The sequence below is a fragment of the Lycorma delicatula genome, chromosome 3 (genome assembly GCF_047948215.1).
Source record: "Lycorma delicatula isolate Av1 chromosome 3, ASM4794821v1, whole genome shotgun sequence".
NCBI lineage: Eukaryota > Metazoa > Arthropoda > Insecta > Hemiptera > Fulgoridae > Lycorma > Lycorma delicatula.
Window position 1 is genome coordinate 213,081,616 of NC_134457.1, and position 18,760 is coordinate 213,100,375.

The 18,760-nt window shown below is 29.6% G+C and overlaps 1 protein-coding gene across 3 annotated transcripts in view; it reads left to right on the forward strand.

Annotated features, from left to right (window-relative positions):
• The first annotated feature begins 275 nt into the window (after positions 1 to 275).
• The window catches only part of nahoda (DOMON-like domain-containing protein nahoda), a 364,673-nt gene continuing 346,188 nt past the window's right edge, over positions 276 to 18,760 (forward strand). Inside the window, exon 1 of one of the 3 annotated variants that reach the window (XM_075361475.1) lies at positions 276 to 452. The gene's annotated coding sequence lies outside the window, so the exon portion shown is untranslated. The remainder of the gene's footprint in view (positions 453 to 18,760) is intronic. The other 2 variants (XM_075361476.1, XM_075361474.1) reach the window with 2 other exon arrangements.

Here is an 18,760-nt window from a genome sequence, read left to right on the forward strand (position 1 = left end):
GTAACTATAATGTTATATTAAGATGGTGCAATATCCGTACGGTTGAATATTATGCAGTAATGAGCCGGTGGATGGAAGCCGCAATCGGTAAAGCTATAAAAATGTAACGTATTGTATTTCCAGACGGCAGATTCCAGAGGAAATGGAATGTTTTTGACGACTGTCGAGTCGAGGGACCCGAGAAGTAACTGGCAGGCAGGGTGTACCCTTGAGAAGGAATGCAGGTGTGGGTTGTTGTGCGCATGCGTTAATACTACCTCGCCTCTCACCTGGTACAAACGGAGAGACGAGTCCTTAGGTCGGCTTACCTTGCCTTGCTAGTCGGTGAACGTACTTTCTAGTGTACGCTTACTTGCTTGTCTATCTTTAGTGTTTCTTTGCTTTTAATTCACGGTGTGTGTTGTGTTGGTTCCGTAATAGAAACAGCGGCCTGCTTCAAGGATTATTATAAGGTAAGAAAGATTTTCTCTTTTGTTTAAATACAGCGCAGTCGGCTATTTTTTAATATACCGGTATAAGAAACAGAAATGTAGGCTATATCTTATACGAATCATGATATTTAAAAAATATGCTCCGTCGTATCTAAAAATTTGTACGTATTGTTTTTACATGAGATTTTATGTACATAACTTTTCGAACAGAGTTTGGTAATAATATCAGTTTTAAAATATAAATTTAAATACGGCTATAGTTCAAATTTATACTGTTACGAAGCGATAAAATATTTTCCATATGTTATTCCGATACATTATATTTAGCTATGACTAATTTCTATCGTAACCTATCTCCGCTTAAGAAATTATTGTTACACGCTTTATGGGATACATGTGTTTCAATTACAGTTTGACTCATACTTCGTAGATCAAGGAAGGTCATTATAAATAAATTGAAGTTAGTAGGATATTATGAAGTTAGGAAATGATACGTTCCTTGAATCGATAAAAAATAAAATATCAATTTTAAATGTATTATTAAAGAAAAAATAAAACAAATAAAATTAGTAGATTAAATAAGTACACGTTAAATATGTTAATGCAGAAAATTCAATTTTATCTGTGTAGTATTATTTAAGATTATTATTTGCAATGCATTTTATAAGTTTAAAAATGTCTTAAAAAAACTACTACGTGATTTATTCTTACTGACCAACTGTAGTGAAAGATTGGCAGAAAAAATATTATCGTCTGTCCTGATCAACAAAACAGTTTATAATTAAAAAGGTAATTTAAAAAAAATATTCGTTTAAAACATGTATTTAGTTATCTGAAGATTTTTCATCTCGATTAAGTTTAATTTTTTGTCCAAGTAAACACCTTATTTATCGGTTATGATTCTTATGTCTTTGAGTGTCAGTTGAAGATACAGTGTATTATCATTGTTAAAATATAGGTTATGTGAAAAAACAAAACAATCGGTATTAGTTATGCTATGATATCTTAGTTTTCTTTTACCTATCTTTATTTCTTTGTTATCGTTAAATTAACTGTATTGTTGCATAGCTTAGACTATATATATAAGAATATTCATTGCTTTATACCGAATGGGATGTTACAAATGCAAATTGTGTGAGGTTGTAAGTGTTCATGCATTTGAGACTGAAGTATTTCTGCGTAACTGTCATTACATATGTAATACATTTTTCTGTTATGACTAGATTTAAATAAACGGGGTAGGATAATTGTATTGTTAAACAGCAGACCACACACAGTTCGTTCAACATGTGATGTGCGTGCGACCTCGGTAATGGTTGTTTTAAATTAGGGGTTTTCAGTTTTTCTCTACGTATTGGAGATGGACTAGTCAGTCCTAGATAGTTTTAACTGATGAAGACAACAGTACGTTTATTATTATTATTTTCATTCTCATTTCTTACATTACAATATACTGGAGAAAATTATAACTACCGGTCAGAAATGAAACCTCTCCCATCAAAAATATTTATATTACTCTTGAGTTTATTAAATTCTAAAATTGCAGGTAAAAAATTCTGTATGTATGCAAATATATGCATTTTTCTCCTAACTCCTTACTAATAAAATATTCTAGATAATATTTTATGCTCTTGGAATTTTTAAACGTCATCATAACAAAATAATTACGATCTTCGAAGTATATATTACTCGCCCCTTTAAAAGAAGGGTACTAGACCCGCTTAGGAGGAGTGGGTATATTAAATAGGATTTATACCCGTATTTTAGTTGCTCTGATAAGATAAAATTATTGGGAAATTATGAGCCTGAACGTCCTCAACATTAATCTTTTTCAAATTGAAGTATGTTGAAAAATATGTGTTATATAATTAATAAAAATACAACTTTCAAAAGTCGGAAGAATGAATTACCTCATTATTCTTCCTCAGAATCTGTAATGGCACTAGCGTTGTTATCAGCTGTTTTGGGCAATTCCATCATATATTCAGGAAACAGTAAAGCTGTCTACTGGCCACCTAAATAGGTAAAATATGTATATTTATCGTTAATTAGACGAAGTTAGCGAGCGAAGAGAGCGTAGTTATGTTTGACTAGGTAATATTGATATAGTGAGCGATATATTACACGGAATCAACATAATCTAATCAAACATAAGCTACGCTCGCTTCGCTCGCTAACCTCGTCTGATTAACGTTAAAAATAAAAATTATATACAGTAAGTTATACATATAGGTGATTTTATTTTTATATACACAAACAACTGGATTTCAGTAGGGGTCCCGTATAACCGATAAGTACAGATATTCTTTTTTTGTATACCCTGTAAATCCAAATTACTGTTTCAGATCTTGTAGAGTTAGCTACACCGACTATCACACACGCCAATTTACTGCCTATCACACAAAAGTATATTCTTCCCGGTACAGTAATTGTTAGCGATTGTTACATATAATTGTTTGCAACACGAGGGCTACCAACATTTAGCGATGAACCACAAATATAATTTCATGCATCCGGACACGGGAGTTCATACACAGATAATTGAACGTGCGTGGCGAGAAGTGCGTTCAAACGTTCCTCGGTAGGAAATTGTAAGCACCACTTGCACGAGCATCTCGCAGAGTTCTTTTTCAAAAGAAAATACAGGGCAGGGACTAAAAGACATCATTTATGGTCCAATCTTGCTTCAATGTCTCCTGACTATATAGTAAAGTTGATAACAACGCTACTGCCATTACATATTCTGAGGAAGAATAATGAGGTAATTTCATTCTTCAGACTTTTGAAACTTGTATTTTTATTAGTTATATAATATATTTTTCAACATACTTCAATTTGAAAAAATTAAGGTTGAGAACGTTCAGGCTTACAATTACCAAATATTGATATAAAATAATCATCGGTTAGATAATTCTAACTGAAAATGTGATTAAGGAACTTGAAATTTCTTTATTATGTAATTAAAACTTAAAAACTTTGTTTAATGAAAAACACCGTCCGAACGCTTCTACTGATTATTAGGGTTACTGTTTTTATTGTAATAATAAGTAAATAATTTTTTTAAATGTAAATTAAAAATTAATTTAATCAACTTAGATAAATTAACTATCAGTTTAATTTTCCTTCTTTCATTATTTAATAAAAATTATAATTAAAGATAACTCTCATTAACAAGTAAAATAATTAAAAATAGCACGACTCGAGCGCTTTCGACTATTCTATTATTTCTTTCGACTATTTCTATTATTCTATTATTAAGAATTTAAGATAAATAAGAATTATAAAATCACAGCAAACCTTTATCTTCGTTTTTATATAGTAATTTTAACAGTCTTTAAAAAAATTAATTGTACGCTTTTCTTTATAATGTTTTGAAATTATTTTTGTCAGATTTTATTAACACGGTTTATGATGTCATTCCAATCTCTTATCGGTTATTATTATGACTACAGGCACATTAAATGTGCAATTAAACTACAAACGAATTAACTGTTCTTTTGTGGACATATTGATCTTGTTCATATAAACATTAGTAATAAATATGAGACGTTATCACGTTGTTGATTCCGATAAGCTCTACATAATGTACCTAGAATTTTTTTTTAATCGCGATTGAACAGAAGTCAAGGGCATAAATAACGGTAATAGTAGTAGCAGTAATAATAATAGACTACCGGTATACTTATAATATATTTAACTCTTAACAGGATTAGTATAACTGATTTATGATTACCGACTACTTCTTTCAGGTAGTTTTAGATTTAGGTTTAATTCTTGATTTACCCTATATTCAATTTCTAATTATTATCAAGGATCGTATTATAAATTAGTATAAATTGATAGTTCTCAAACACAGAACTTCTATATGTATATCGGTGGGGGGGGGGGGTTCCTAATTAGGTAGGTCTCTTTTTTTACATTGAACTGGAGCAAGTTAAGGAAAACCGAATGTTACTTACTTAGGTAAGGGTTAAGCTTAGGGTTATACTTGAGTAAGAATAGAACTATGTAGTGTAGCTGACTTTTCTTTTTAAAGATTGGTAAAGATTTCGTTTTATTTGAATTTATATTAAATGCCTTGTGTAATTTAGTTTGAATTTATATTATCAAATGAACCTGACAACGATTGTGTTTTATATATATATATATATATATATATATATATATATATATATATATATATATATTAGAGTGGTCCAAATAGGGCAAAATTTTGGTCGAAAAACGTGCACCCCCTGATTTAAAAGTACTCTCAAAAACAAAATTTTTGACGCGTTGATGAACCCTTTCCGTTCGAAAAAAGTCATCCCCCACTCCACTTGAATTTTAAAGAGGATTTAACATGGGTTTTAGGTTATTTTCAAGTCGTGACGATATAGCGCTAGCATGTTTCATCACAAAACTTCAAAAATAACGTATATAAGGGTTTTTGGGGTCGGAGAACACGAATTTGAAGTCAAAACTTATTTTGACACATTGTAACTGTCAAAATCGCTGTCAATCAATTGACAACTAGCGTTCTTATGAAGGAAAATCAATGTTTGACATTACAGAAAACGTTAATAAGTGTTTTTGGTGTCCTTTTTTTTCATAAAAACATGTTTTTTTTTCATAAAAACGCTAGTTGTCAATTGATTGACAGCAATTTTGACAGTTGTGATGTGTCAAAATAAGTTTTTGACTTCAAATTCGTGTTCTCCGATACCAATATCGTATATATATATAAGTGTGTATCTATATTAATTGTGTATATGTATATGTACAAGTGCATGCCTGCATGTATTTCTAAAAATGTTTATACTAACGCTCCAGTGTCCTGCTTCAGAATGTTGGGCAAAGTTTTGAAATAAATTTTTGTTCATTGTAGGTCTTGAAGTAAACACAAAAATAAATAATAAACAATCTCCGCTAATAAAATAAAAATTAAATATATGTATTTCCAAGCAAGTAATTACATTTATCCTAGATTTAACACTAAATGAAGTTTAACAATCGCATTACTACCATAAAGAGGAATAAAATACAATGAACAAATGTATAAAGATGCTAATTGAGAGGAAATTTCATTTATAATGCTGAACAATAAATCTTGTGAACAATAAGCAAGAAAGAGTAGGTCCATAGTATATTTGTAATTTATAAATGCCACAAGATCATTAGCCCGTTTAAGTAGAGGCCATAGAGACGCACATAAAGAGATCTTTGGATAGATTGCAGGTACGGACGAACGATCTCTGATGGTTGAAAAAAGTATCTGTCATTATCTGATACACGAATAATGTAAAAATGAAGAGAGTTTTGTGTTAAGGTCACCGATCAACTAATTAAAAAAATTAGCAGTTCTTAAAAAGATAAAAAAACAAAATAGATGTCGCTATTACCTATCAATATTAAATTGTCCTTCAACCTTGCGTACACAAACACGCACGCGCTTATATATATTACGTAATAGTAATTTTTATACAGTATACGAATAGTTTTAATCGGTTAAAAACTAACCCGACATCATGTTCTGGGCTTGAGCATAAGATTCTCTCTAATTCCTGTAATAACAGCTTTACAAGGTCTTTGTATTATAATTACGATCAACTAACACGTAATAGATACTAAAGGTATTACATAATTTTTATGCGCGCTGGTAAGTGTGTTTGTGTGTTCATATATATATATATATATATAAAAAGAAAAACATACATGCAACAAAAATGATTATACAGGTGCTTTGGGAAGATCATGAAGATGTTCCTCAAGTGCTGAAACAAAGTATACTTCCAACACAATGGCGCGTCTCTTCACGTCTCTTATGCTGCTTCCATTCACTTAAATCATAATTTTCCTGAGAAATGGATCGGTTGTGGATTGGCCACATTCTTGGCCACCAAGATTGCCTGTTCTAATACCTTCAGATCTTTGCATAAAAACTATTGTGAAAAATATTGTATACAATATTTTTCACAATGGGATAAATATTGATTTCCTCATGTGAAACAATGCATTCTCGTGAGGAATTAATTGTCCGCATTATGGATACGGCTGAGCAACTTAAGGGTATCCCTGAACAACTAAAAAGAACAACAAAAGCAGTACAGAAGCAAGCCAGGAAAGGTGTTGAAAATAGTGATTGCATTTTTAGACATCTATCATAAATTGGTACGTATAATTAGTCGAGTGTACTGTTTCTAAATAAAATTCGAATTTTTCTAACTTTTCTTTTTTTAATCATCTTATCTTACACTACACTACTGAACCCTTATTTTGTTCAGAATTAAATTTTATACAAATTTTGTTTAAAAGTTTTATGTGTTTAAAACCCATTTAACAAAGTTATTGTACGTCGAACATAAAACACACGGTTTTTTACCCCAACTTATTGGTTTTCACCCAGATTTCTCAAATACTACTGCAGATAAGGTTCTGGGACCTCTTTTATTCGATTTTTCTGATCAAAAACCATAAGAAATCACTAATTCTGCCCCTTAAAACGTCCTAAAAATTTCAGTACGACCTCATTTCACCTGGGTAGCTGAAATCCGAGCGAAATCTTTCACGAGCCGTAATTCGCAAACGAAGAATTTTAGAACGTATGTTTATATGAACTTTTATTTTCGCGAGTAAAATAAGTTACGAAAGTCTAAAGAGAACTTTGTGATTCACCCCTTGTATATATTATTATTATGCATCTGTTTCTTCAATCTTTTACAAGATGTAGCCTCTTCAAGTCTAGTTTGATAGGTAGGCCTTCAACAGTTTTCGCCATGCTTGTCTGTCCTGTGCCGTCCTCTGCCAGTTGGTTCCAGCTACCCTTCTAATGTCTCTGTCCCATCGGTCTGGTGGCCTGCCTCTTGGCCTTTGTCGCTCTCTTGGACTCCAGTCAAGGACCGCCTTTTTCCACCTTCCATCACATCTTCTTGCGATGTGCCCTGCCCATTGCCATTTCAGAGGTTTCACTGTTTCCATTATGTCATGCACTCTCGTTATGGCTCTTATGTCTTCGGTAATATATATATATATATATATATATATATATATATATATATATTACCTGGTGTTACTCCGGGTAAAAGATCTACTGACCGGAAGTAAATAATCAGAATTCTTCGCACGAGAATTATTTCAAATTCTACTTATTTCAAGTGCTGTATTTCTAAAAATCTTTAAAAAAAACTCGCTTACAACGTGGACTTCCAGTAAACTATCCCCATAAAATAAGAGAAAGAATTTCTTCTTTTTATTCATTACAGGGATTAGTTTGTCTAGACCTGTTCCGGTTCCCATCATTTCCTCGATCTCCCCTTATCTCTTCTTCCCACAAGTTGATAAACTAAGGAAGCTGCTGATAAAAGAATAAAATTAAATGAAAGAATCATACAAATCGGCTGAGCGGCTTTTGATTTTTAATTGAACATTGGTACAACAAATGTACAAAAACACGAACATTCTAATACTTATATTTTATCTAACAAAATTGAGTTTTTATATTTTTTGAAAACCAAAATACAGTTTAGGATAGAGTGATATCAAATTCTTACTATACGAAAGTACTTTTCCATGCCTTAATTATATAATTATAACAATATATATATATAAAATTAAAAGACTTCCTTTTAAATTAATGAAACTTTTTCAGCCAAATCTCTTGTGAGGTAACTATCTGTTCGTTCCTCCTCAGGAGACTAGCTAGAAGCGCTTTTCTTAATGTCGGCCGTCTTAATATCCAAGAAACCTCGTAAGAAAGTAATAGAATTATATATTCTACCAATGTTACCATGTGATTTTGGTTCATAAAATCTATTTGTATAATTCGCTCGCTGTTAACATCTTTGACATATTGCTTTTATGAGGTAATTTGTGAAATTTTATCACAAATATGCGTTCAGTCTGTCTATTATAGTAATAATTAGTTCAATTTAATTTATATAAACCTGGTTTACTGTTTAAGTGTGTATTTTGTTAGTTTTATGTATGATTTTGTATTACATTATTTGTTGTTTTGAAATATTCAAAATTATATATTGATAGGCTTCCCGTTGCCTTCTTTATTGACTCAAATATACTGTTTTAAATTAGAATTACAAGTCAAATGAAACGAAGATTATATTTCTCTCTGATAGTGTCAATCATGGGTTTTGACTACGCAGTGAAAAATTTTCTTTTAGAACTTGTCATACATCAGAAACTTTTATTTACGTTACATTTTGAAGAAAATTACGGACCAATTGAATGAGACAACAAATCAATGTACTTTTTATTAAGTAACAGTGTAGGAAATACGTCGTCTTTATTCGATAGAAAAAAAATTGAAGAATATATAATAGTAATAATGAGAACTGATATTTACTTGTAATTATTTTTATAGATTGTTGAACTAATTGGCTGGCTACCGAATGTAGCAATAATAAGCAAATAAATTCAGATAAAATCAATTTATTAATAACAATATTTCAGATATAAAATTTCAATTTATAAAAAATTAAATTTTAATTTTTTTTAAAGTGTAATTTATCTCCAGATCTTATTTAGGGGGAAATTAAACGCAGAAGTGATGGAAATTCTGTAATACGGCCTTGTAAACCTGTCTGTTCAAGTTTTTTTTTATTGTATTATTCCAAGTTGTTGGGTATCAGGTAAACAACATTAGTTTTATTTATTATATACTTTTTACCTGTTACAATATATATATATATATATATATATATAAATTGTTTTACAACCTGTATTTAAAGTGAATGTCAACTAAATGAATGTCATTTGATAAAATGGATTATAGTATTTATAAATATTTTAAAATGAATAAAGGAAATATTTCTGTTAGTGCTATTATAGACAGAAATTCTATTTAATTATATTAATAATAAATGTTATTTAATATTATTAACCTAGTTATATATTAGTCTAAATTATTACCTTTAATTGAAGGGATATTAAGGTTTTATTGATTTTAATTAATTTAGTACCAATTTGCATGCAACATAATATTATTTTTATAGTTAGGAATTTTAGGCATGAAAAAAGCGAAATACACCAACTTACAAAGAAAAAATCTAATGGTAATCAATTGAAATGGATTATAAATAAAATTTTTTTCTGTTAACATTCGATAACAATATATTGTTCTTTATATAACATTTAGTTGTGATAGGACGCTGGAAGGGTAATCTGTGTGTCTGTGATTAAATTATTCTACGAAGTCGGAGATGATTTTATGACTGCACGACGTTTGTTTCGATATCTTTTCAATATCTATCACAATGATATGATGTTATTAAAATCTGGGAGTTGAGTAATGAAGAAAGTGATTATTTAACTGTGTTGAATAAAATTGCTCCGGATAAACAGCTGCTAATAATGCAGCTGAAAGGGTAGTCGCTGTAAGAGATGGAATTTTCCGAAATCCCAAACGGTCACCCCGTTGCCGTTAAGTTTAACGAAGACGTTAATATTTTCTCAAATAGTAAAGAAATCTGAAATCAATACAAACACGTGATTTCAACAGGATGGGTGACCAATTACATAGTTAGATAATGCGATTAAATGATTGCTTCAGACGTTTCAAGAAACACAATATTTATTTATTTTCAAGATCACGATATTCCTTGGTTCACAAGATCGCTTGATTTATCGGCTTTAAGTTTTTCTTGTAGGAATAATTGAAGTGTAAAAGAGGGTCTATTCAGTGATCCATCCTCATGGTTCATTGAAGAACTCAAAGAAGAAATTCCTCACGATGTTACCGTAGTTCCTGTGGATGTGTTAGTCATGTAATGGAAAAAAACGACTTGAAGAATGAATGAATCGAATTGGCGATTCATTCCATTCAGCCACCTTCAAGTTATTGTGTTCAGAACTTAGAATTTTTTAAATTTCAGTTAAATTTTATTAAATAAACTGTTAGTTTGCCATAAAAGTTATTTTTTAAATTTTGAATAAAACAATTAAATCATTTGTGTTTTTCTGGTTAATCTATTATAAAATTATTTCTGATACTTATTGTTTAAAAATTAACAATATTTTCAAAACAAACCTCAATTACGGTTTTATATAAAAGTGTAACAGTTTAAAGATAATCTTAAGTAATTAATTTCTATCTTAAACCCCATTAAAATGGTTCATAATTTCAAATAGCAATGTTTTTTTTAATCGTTACGACCGACCAATCTTCTTTTTTCCTGTTTAGCCTCCGATAATTACATTTCAGATAATTCTTCAGAGGATGATATATATGAGTGTAAATATATATGAGTGTTGTCTTGTACAGTCTCTTTTCGACCATTCCTGAGATGTGTGGTTAATTGAAACCCAACTACCAAAGAACACCGTTATCCACGATCTAGTATTCAAATCCGTGTAAAAATAACTAATTTTACTATGACTTGAACGCTGGGAACTCTCGACTTCCAAATCAGCTGATTTGGGAAGACGCGTTCACCCTTAGACCAACCCGGTGAGTCGACCGACCAACCTGGATTGACGAATAAACTTTTCTCTTTAGAAGAGAAACAATGAAAAATGACCATATATCATTTATTCAACGTTATCGTGTATGAAGATATTTTTTAATATGTATTTGAATGATCGTAAACCGAAAGCTTTTCAGAAAAACATTTTACCCATGCTCCTGCCAAATGAAAACAAAAACTTAATAAACTAATTTAATTTTTTTTAAATGTATCATATAACTCACTTGGTCTAGTGGTTAACTTGTCTTCGCAAATCAGCTGATTTCGAAGTCGAGAGTTTCAACGTTCAAATCCTAGTAAAAGGATTTGAGTTTTTTTTTATACGGATTTAAATGCTAGATCATGGATACCGGTGTCCTTTAGTAGTTGGGTTTCAATCAACCACACATCTCAGAAATGGTCGACCAGAGACTGTGCAAGACTACACTTCACTTATAATCATACATTTCATCCTCTGAAGTAATACCTGACGGTGATTCCCGGAGGCTAACAGGAAAACAAAATGTATTCGTATACTATAAATTTCTTAATAGTAAACAAACATACAAGACTACACTTCATTTACATACATACATATCATCCTCTGAAGTAATACCTTACGGTGGTTCGAAGCCTAAACAGAATAAGAAATAGAAAAAAAAAGTAGTAAACAAACAGGGTGATGTAATAAAAAGTTCGTTCTATATTTTTATTTCTTGAGTGAACGAATGAAAAACGTTTTATTATTATTAATTTGTTAACTGTGAAGTTTTTAATAAAATAGGAAGAGAATAATAAGAAAACATTTATCATCATTTTAGTGGCGCAGCCTCGCGGGCCCAATATTAAAAAAGTGTATCAATCCGCAAAAGCGGTACCCGTTTCGCCGACAAAGTTTTTATACGTTATTTTAACGTAAGGTGTGCATACAACCAGTTTAGATATTCATAATTTCAGCAGTATCACATACTTTTACTCGATAAATCTTCCAAAACAGTATCTTGAATTCTTTTTTTTAATGATTTCTGATGTTATTTCATTTGGAACCACAGAAGGCGAACCAGTGGTTCGCCTCAATGTTTTCATTTACCAAACCAAAAATAAATGATTGATTTCGTTGATTAAGCGAATCACGATACTGTTAAACCTTTCAAAATCAAATACTTAGTTACTTTAAAATCAAAATCACTGTACAATTTTTCCAGTAAAAAAAATTAATCAAAGGTTAATTTACTTCGAATGTGTGTGGAAAGTTATGGAATTTCATGGAATTTTGACAAAAATCATGTAAAATTTAGCGCTTGACATCTGAAATATCAGCTATTTGTTGCAATTCGGCTAATCATCAAACTTCCTTACACTATCTCTCTGTAGGGGGGAACAAGTATATATATATATATATATGTGTGTGTGTGTGTGTGTGTACAGTGTGATTCAGAGAAGCGAGAAATTTTGAAATTTGTGTTGGTAGCCCTGGATGAGTGACAGCACTGAAAATTAGTGCCTTTAAAATCACGTCAACTTTTAAAATGAATTAATTTTTTATTTATAAAATGTCAGCCCAGACTATCTTGGCATTCAGTTATACTGGGTATTTGGGAGCAGTGCGCTAAGTGCTTTTGTCATCAAATCTTTTTATAAAAATAATGACAGTTTGGAGGCTGCTTGCAGAAAATTGCGCCGCCAGTTTAATTTAGGATGCTATGATCGTGTACCGTCAGAACATTCAATTAATACACGGTACATAATTTTGAGGAAACAGATTTAACAATGAAAAAGAAACCTGCAGATGGTGTGCGAATCGTTCATACACTACCTTTAGACTGTATTGAGACTATTCAAGTTGTTGTCATAAGTAGTCCACACCGTTCAATTCGTCGTCATGCAGTGTCGTTACAGTCGGATAATTCAAGTGTTTGCCGGCCTCCATGGCGCGAGTGGTAGCGTCTCGGCCTTTCATCCGGAGGTCCCGGGTTCGAATCTCGGTCAGGCTTGGCATTTTCACACACGCTAAAAATCATTCATCTTCATTCTCTGAAGAATGCCGGTGGATCCGGAGGTAAAAAAAAAACAAAATTCAAGTGTTGCAGGATTTACTATACCATCCGTACAATTTTCAGAATGTCCAGGAACTGATACCAAACGATCACATATTACGTCATAAATTATATGAACGAACGGTCGTAAAGACAGACGAGGACGATAACTTTGTTAATAAACTTAAAGGATTTGTTAATAAAAAAAAATTCGTTTTTAGGTACAAGAGAATCCCACACAGTTAACACCGGTACGCGCTTCACAGCAACAAGTATACCATGCGGTGGGCTGTCATCGTGCGGCATTATAGACCCTTACTTTTTTTAATCTTGAGGATACCTCACGAATAGTAGGATTAAAACTGATACGTCACCGTGCTAAAAACTTTGTTGCGCAAAAATTACAGACATTTCCACCCTGACCCTCGAAGGGGAAGATAACTAGTGACGATTCCGGTCGCCACGCCATCCCCTCCGTTCCAAGCCCATCAGGGGCTTTACCGAGGATCGTCTGTTAGACCCTCTAAACTTGATAACACATCACTCATCAATTTGACCTCTGTCACGATGCCACCGATGCAAATGTCTCGGCAAATATTTCCATCACTGTACTTACACAACTCACTATCACTTTCGTATAACTTCCAACCACAATCACCTACCATAACTTGCAAGCCTTCCTATTACACCGAAGGTTTCACACAAAAACTCTTCTCCTATTTAACTTCAAATTACACGATGATTCACATCATTTCTTAAAATTATTGACAGTGATTGCTTTTAAGAACTGATCATCGCACACAGCATGAATATTGATGGTTGCTGTACGTCAATCATTTGGTAACCGTTCAACTTCAAGAAATCGTGAGAATTCATGGCCTCCTAGGTCTCTTGATTTGTCGGTGTGCGAGTTCTTCTGGCGGAGCCACCTTAAAAGTATGAATTATAAAAATCGATAGAACTGAAAGCCAAGATAAGATCGCTGAAATTTCCGTTGAAATGTCACGTCGAACCCTACAGAGTTTCACAACTAGACTGCACAATTTAAGTAGAGAAGGAGCAAGGTGGGATTTTCAAAAAAATAAAAATTGTGTATTTATTCATAAATTGCATGTTTTTTTTTGTTTTTTTGCTATTTCAATATAATAAATAAATTTATTTCATACTATATTTTCATAAGAATATTTAATTTTTAAAATATCCCTTTCCCTGAATTTCTCTGTATATATGTATATACGTATGATGTAAACCGGTATTTTTAAAATAATTAGATTCTTAGGATGAATTGAATTGTTTTATTTATTAGATATCAATTTATATAGATTTTATTAGATATATGTATTTATTTAAGAATGTTACACAATAATTAACCATTCTTCAAAGTCGTGTCTTATTTCAATAAAAAAAATAAATAAATAAATGGAGTAGTGGTATGATTCTGTACGTTCTCTTTGGTTTTTATTTACAATTGCATTACTGTATTAATCAGCCGAATGCAACATATCAAATTATTTTAATTTAAGATTTAAAATTGTGGTTTATTTTTTTATTTTATAGTACAATTTGTAATTACTTTTCCCTATTACCTATATTCTTTAGTATAAAGAGAATTGCTTTGTATAGAATTAGCGTTTTGAAACTTTAGTCATTGGTTTAATAAACAACAGACTAGCTCTGCCTGTACACATCGTAAAACACCTATTATATAGTAGTAATTTTATTTAAAATTCATTAATTTTCCATCGTTACATTATTGTTAATTCGTTTTAAAATTATTGTGTAAACATAAAAACTCCTTAACATAACATTTCTAATTATTAAATGTCGGTTTAGTTTAAGTTTTATTTGGATTGCAATTACTGTAACTTTCACTTAGGTTATAAATGCCTTTATTTAGTTATTTATTTGTATGTTAGAATATATTTTACGTAAAACCGTTTTTTTTAAATTCATTTACGGTTTTTAATATTACTATGTAAGTTTAGCTTATGTAAAACTGTATTTTCTATTTATAAATGATATCTCCTGAAATAAAATTTTCAATTGTAAAACGTTTGATATATTACGCGATATTACATTTATAAAGTATAATTTCAAAATACACTAATTTAATACTCGTTAAATTTAGTTGAACGCAATTGAAAAAATATGCCATTTTTTATTTTAAAATACTCTCACCAGTTATGATTACTCCAATCTGTCTACATAATTTTATGTTTTAAAACTTACATATTATAGAAAGTGACCTATTTTATATTAAAATTATACATACATTTTTTTGTGATGTTACTTGAATATTATTTTTTTCAAAATACTTCTCTTTGACAAAAAATATTAAAGTTGCTTTTATATAGCCGATGTTTTACTAATAACTTGCTTAACAATGATGCTAAAACATCGAGCATGACCTTATTTCATTCCCTAATCACTCAGCTGTTAATCTACGACATTTCATTTCATTACAAAAACTTATAATTAAAATTTAAAAAAATGGAAAAAAGTAATAGTTTCACTTCCAATAATTTTTGTTTAATCTAACTCGATTTCATACCCTTGTGAAATACGCAAAAAAAAATCTAAAAATATTCCCTTTCAACTGCTTAATAACTAATTTTTTCTTTGCTTAACTGGAAATTTTACATTGATGCTTTACCAGTTATCGAGCATTTTTTTAAAGTAATCGGTAGTTCAATAAGAAATGTTTATTTTTTAAAAATAAAAAAGGTATGCATATGTATATATATTGAATAAAAGATTATGTGTACATTTAATTAAAAGTGATTATTAAGTCGGGTATAAAATTATATTTATAAAACAAAAATGCTCTTAAAACTATTGCTGCTCGGAAGATGATGTAAAGTGATAACATACAACATGTATGAACTACATACATAAATATTTCTATAAACTTTCAGCAGTTATAAAAAAAGCACCTCGTTATGAAAAAAGCTTTATTCTAAATTAATCAAGAAAGTAAAAAAAATATATATATATAAAAGTTTATTCTCTTTTTTTCTCAAAAACAAAAAAAAAATGTTTGTTTTAGCGGACACTGATAGAAAAACATAGCAAGAATTTATTTTAAAAAGATAAATTATACGTGGAATATTTTAAAACGTTAATTTAGCAAAACACATTTCAGTCTATTTATTTTATTAAATTTCGCTATAATTAAGAACATTATAATTTTATTAATGCTCATAACCTTAATTCAGGTTTATGAATATATATATATATATATATATATATATATATATATATAGAAATTTTAATTTTTTTATATAGCTATATAAATTTAGTATAATAATTTTGAATCAGTTATTTTTAAATGAAATTTATTAATTAAATTTCGGAAGAGGATGTAAAAAGAGAATGTAGTCTGTAGTGTTGGTCTCACTCCAGTTATGATGCGTTTCGTCGTACTGCGTTTCGTTTCCTCCTGTTTTATTTTAATTTAATAAATCTTATTTCCTGAATTATTATAATTTTTTTTGTTATTATTTGAAAAGACTAAATATAAAAGGCCTAAGAATTGATTAAAATTTTAATAGATAAGTATGAATGAGATTTAAAACTATTTTTATTGTCAGTACTTAAGCGTGGACTACTTTTTATTTATTTGAACCATATGTAATGAAACAATAATTACTACTGTGTGAATTAGTGTGTATGTAGACGATGAATCCGCTTGTGTCTTGGCTTACTGTTTAGTTCAAATACACTAAGCCAAGTATGTTATTATTTATTCAATTTAATATTTCACTTTTATTTTCTTAAAAAAAAACAAAAAAAAAAACATTTATGTATAAATAATAGTAGGATATGTATAATTCCAAACACGTTTTTGAGATTTGTGGGTTTATGTTGGTAGACAACCATACGTATTTCTATGCAATCATTCTACTTCCAATTTTGACGTTGCAACTGTTGCAATCAGTGTGTAGGTTTTACTTGCCTTCACTATTTTACACATAATGTCTGTCATCTACCTTCGATATAAATAATAACAGTAGGCGTTCAAATAAAACTAGTAATAATAATTATTATTTGTATCTATTAAGAAATCTTTTTTTCCTTTTTTTTGTAACTTACATTTTTAAATTCATTACTTATTTTTTATCTTGTACCTTATGTAAATATTATGGTTTTTTAACTCCAGTAAATTTACTATTAAATTAAATCTGTTCTTTACAGAAACAGTTAGCTGAAATTTAAGTTCCTTATAAATATAAAATTTAATAAAGCAAATTCTAAATCCTTTGATATTTTTTTTTCTGTTAAGCTTTCGGGATTTACCGTTCAGGTATTACTTCAGAGGATGAATGAGGATGATATGTATGAGTGTAAATGAAGTGTAGTCTTGTACAGTCTCAGTTCGATCGTTCCTGAGATGTGTGGAAATGCTCTGATATTTAATCAGAGGAATAATCACGTTGAAGTATTTTAAGTGATCGACCTCTTTCATCTAAATCAATCGATCTATTATTGCATATATATTGATATGCAACAGTTTATTAGTATCTATAATGAAAATATTGAGAAAATACTTCATACTAAGCTTGGAATTTGTTATTCTAGAGTAAGACTGATATTTTCAAAAGGTTGACGTATATTTCTTGTACGATTGTCTATAAACATTGCAGTTATGGTACCTGACAGATTACTGAACTGCAAACGGGCGATGTTTATTATTTAATATAAAAATCTAAGTTACGGATGAAAATTTAAACATTGTGAGAAAATAAATTTTTAAAAGAAAACTCGCCCTATAAAGAAAAAAAATATTACTTACTCAATTTTTCTCTAAATTTCCATTTTTAGAAAAAGTGGAAATTTGAAAACATCTACTAAAAACTCACTAACTCCTACTTTGGATCCGTTTTAAAAAAAAGTCGAAAGAAAAATTTCAAAAATTATTATTTTTACGTTTGGATTTTTTTTGGTCGATTTTATTTTATTTATTTTTTTAGGTTTATTATTATTATTATTATTTAATAAATGAATAAGACTAAAAACCCTTTACCTATTTAAAAACTATTAGCAGTTTGCAAAAAACTTAAAGGTTAGAAACTTGAATATTGATAAAAATAAGAAAATTAATACAGAGAAACTGCGTAAAATGTTGAAATAAGTATTAGTATTTTTTTGACCTTGTTTTCTGCACTTAATATTTTTAATTTTAGAATCAAATCAGGTTCTAACAATCCAATAAATAATGGTAATAAAAAAATAAAGAAAATTTTCAAAACGTTTATGTAAACACTCTAATTTATAATTTAAATAATTTTCTATTTTATTTATCTAGAAGAACATACTTTGGAAACAAAAGAACCTTCTCTACAAAATACAAAAATTATAATCGATATTATTTAATTTTTGTAGGTTAACTCTTGAACATTAATAAAAAGATATTGGTCGAATCGAGAACCTGCTGCTTTTTGAAATCAGTTAAAAAATATAAAATATGTATTTATTGATCTATTTCAGTAAATAGTGAATATGTTTTTTTGTTTTACGGTTGTTTTGCCTAATATTTTTACTAATGATTGTCGTAAAACGTATGGAATAAATGTTGATGTTAGTACAGTCTTTTTTGCAGCCTTACGAAAACGTATTTTTTTATTATTTTTTTACAGTTTAAAGAATAAAATATAAAATAAATTTTAAGCGATGATTTAAATTAGGAAACGTTTTAAAAATAAGCAAAAATTTCAATGGGCATGTTAATACATTTAAAAATCTTAAATGACAGTATTTCAGCCTATTTGAATAAAGATTAATTAAAAAAAACCTTAAAACTTTGCTCTGCCTGTATGATAATAACATTAATGCATTATTACATTATTATGCATTAATG